The sequence below is a fragment of the Oryzias melastigma genome, linkage group LG19, assembly GCF_002922805.2.
Source record: "Oryzias melastigma strain HK-1 linkage group LG19, ASM292280v2, whole genome shotgun sequence".
NCBI lineage: Eukaryota > Metazoa > Chordata > Actinopteri > Beloniformes > Adrianichthyidae > Oryzias > Oryzias melastigma.
In genome coordinates this window covers 2,773,104-2,776,564 of record NC_050530.1, presented here as the reverse complement: position 1 = coordinate 2,776,564, position 3,461 = coordinate 2,773,104, and the positions used below count along the sequence as shown (strand labels likewise).

The window sequence follows — 3,461 nt, the reverse complement described above, 5'->3', positions numbered from 1 at the left end:
AGAAAGCCAAACACTGAAACTCTCCCCCATTTCCACCTCCCCTCTGACCGCAGCCCCGCCCTCAGGGCCCCCTCAGGGCTAACCGACCTCCAACGGCCCCCTTCCTGATCTGACGCACACACAAACAGCAGAAAAAAAACGAGCGCGTCCACGAACATCATGTCCTCTCTCTTAACTGCTAACTGTTTGTGGTTGAAAAGGGGAGTTTGGGTTAGTTATCTGTCGTTTTCAGGTGTGCCAACGTGATGTGCAAAGAAAACTTTAGACCCAAACTGATTTTAAAACACTTTCAAACTCCTCAAAGGATAAGAAAATATGTACATTTATTTTTTTTCACAAAAAAGGAAGAGCTCAAATGCAAAAAGACAAGTATTTTTGTCCATTTTCCAGTTGAAATATATTTTCTTCATATATTAAAAGGCAAAACTAACTTACTTGTAACTTTTAGTAGCACTTTACAATAAGAGTCCTTTTATTAATATTAGTTAATGCACAATTAAGCATTAATTAACCATTAAATCTTGAGTTAACAGGCATTTTTATGCATGAGTTTGCTTTATTAAGTGAGCTTCTTAATGTATTAGTTAGCAGGTAACTATTCTTAATGCACAACAAATCTTTAATCAAAGTTTTCCAATTGATTGGCGCCACTAATTAAAAATAAATGGTCTAAATGTGTTTGATTTCATATTGTTGTTTTGAAATCTTTATGAGTAGTGCTGGGCGATATGGGAAAAATTGTACGTCACGATATAAATTATTTTATTTTACTATAAACCAGGGATGTCAAACTGAATCACACAAGGGGTGAAAATCCAAAACACTCCTTAGGTCGAACAGGATAAACATTTATTGAACTCTCGAAAATGTAATTTTTTAAAAACTTTAACTTTTTAACATAATTATGAAGGAGATATATAGCATTACCTGTGAATGCTGTAAGCTGAAGAAGCTAGTGCCGGTAGCTGAAATCACTGAAACTAAAAACGCTGAAGCTGATAGCTGCTAAAAAATATTAGCTAAATGTTTAATTAGCCTAAATAAAAAAATAAAAAGGATCTAGATGAAAAAATTAGCTAAATTCCAAAACAGCCTCAAAAACTTAGTAAAAAAGAAAAGCCTAAATTAGCCAAAACAGCTAGCATGTAGCTGGCACATTAGCTAAACTCCAAAGTAGCCTAAAAAAATCTAGCTAGCTGAAAAAAGCTAGCAGAATGCTAATTTTTCAAACTTTAAAACCATAACTTTTTAACATGATAATGAAGCAGATATATAGCATTACCTGTGAATGCTGTAAGCTGAAGATGCTAGTGCCGGTAGCTGAAATCACTGAAACTAAAAACGCTGAAGCTGATAGCTGCTAAAATATTAACTAAATGTCTAATTAGCCTAAATAAAAAAAATAAAAAAAAAATGGGTTAGCCAAAACAGCTAGCATTTAGATGAAAAAATTAGCTAAACTTCAAAACAGCCTGAAAAACTGAAATAAATAAATAAATTAGCCCAAACAGCTAGCATGTTAGTATTAGCCTATATATGTACCGTATTTTTCGGACTATAAGTCGCACCGGAGTATAAGTCGCAGGGGCCAAAAAATGCATAATGAAGAAGAAAAAACCATACATAAGTCGCACTGGAGTATAAGTCGCATTTTTTTCAAGTAATTTATTTTACAAACTGGTTGAAAAAAACGATATTACATCATCCTGGAAGGTAAGTTATAACATTCATAAGTGAATAGAAAACAGGCTGAATATGTGTCAACACATATTCACATATTAGCATCATGAAAAAAACGAAAAGGTGTAGCATTTATATAACATAACAGTTTTATTTAACTATAGCCTCAAGAACTCATCAACTTTGTATCTTTACTGTAATTAATTGCACGCAATCTCACTCCATATCACTAAATCCGTTAAATTCTTCGTCCTCTGTGTCACGTCTGAATAACTAAAGTAAATAAAGTAATTGCATAGATCACCATAAGAGGGCACTCTAGACTTACGGTCCATATCTCATCATTAAAAATTCGTATATAAGTCGCACTGGAGTATAAGTCGCAGGGACATTCAATCTATGAAAAAAACCGCGACTTATAGTCCAGAAAATACGGTATTTATATTTATATATATTTATATTAGCCTAACTCCAAAACAGCCTCAAAAAAGCCTAAATTAGCCAAAACAGCTAGCATATAGCTAGAACATTAGTTAAACTCCAAAGTAGCCTAAAAAAATTTAGCTAGCAGAAAAAAAGCTAGCAGAATGCTAATTTTTCAAACTTTAAAACCATAACTTTTTAACATAACTGTGAATAATAAAGAGGCAGAAATATTATTCCAGAATAAACCAACTTAAACCTTCAATAACTTTCAATATTAAACTACAGTTTTTCAAAATTATACAAGTTAGAAATGAGCGCAATATAACATCGGGCCATTAATAACAATAAAATAAAATCATCTGGAGGGCCGGATCCGGCCCCCCGGGCCTTGATTTTGACGCATGTTCTATAAATCAAAATAAAGTATATTTTCAGATACTCTCTGAAAAAAATGGACAAAAAATGTAGTTTCTTACTTTTCTTTGACTATATTTTCAAGTAATATGTTACTGAATTTAAACTCTAGAAAAACACATTTTGCACAAAAGTTAAGCGATAAAAATAAACAAATAAAAGGATAGAAGAGCGCCTATTGCGAGTATCAAACACTGCAGAGCCGGACTGAAAAGGGATGTGTGAGTGTGTGCGCCTATCAGACAGATTTGACATCTGTGTGGCTCGGCTTTGATGTTCCAACACACGCGTGCGCGCGCACACACACTACAAATGATTGTTTTTAAAGAATTCAAGCCAGGGAGCTCCGGCGGGCGCTCTGCCAGCTGGCCGCCGTCCAGAGAGTGGAGCGTAGCCAGCTCCGAGACAAGAAACCTGGCTGATACGCACCAACACGGCGCGCAGGAGACATATTCTCGCACATATTACCTCACATACCAAAAAAAAAGAAAAAAATTGACTTCCCTTCTGGCGCAGTCACCATTTCTTCCACACCTGTCCTTTATTTCTACTTACTTCCCTTTCCCCCGGCCCTCTCATCTCAAAGCTTCCCTTTACTCCTTTATCTTTCATTCTGAAACATCTCCTCTTTCCAGAAGACGGAGGCTTTTCATTCTTTATTTTTTTATTTTTTAGCTGTCACCTCATTCATTCCTCCTTTCTCCTCTTACCGGCCTTAGATGGCTGATAGAGCCTTTTGGCTAATTGTCACCATTTAGATTCACTGGTTGTTAAACAGTCAGAGTAATCTCACACACACACATTTGTGTTGCACAAACACACAGGGCTCACAGGCCGGGAGCCGTGAGGGGGTGTTGGTGGTTTTGCAGCGTGACTGTGGAATGCGTAGGATGAGTTTTTATGGAGTGCTGTTTACTTTGGCCACCACCGTTAAACTTTTA

General features: G+C 36.0%; 1 protein-coding gene across 2 annotated transcripts in view; it reads left to right on the top strand.

The window, feature by feature from the left end:
* Positions 1–3,461, top strand: part of bahcc1b (BAH domain and coiled-coil containing 1b) — a 71,867-nt gene that overhangs the window by 29,384 nt on the left and 39,022 nt on the right. The gene's annotated exons all lie outside the window — the stretch shown is intronic.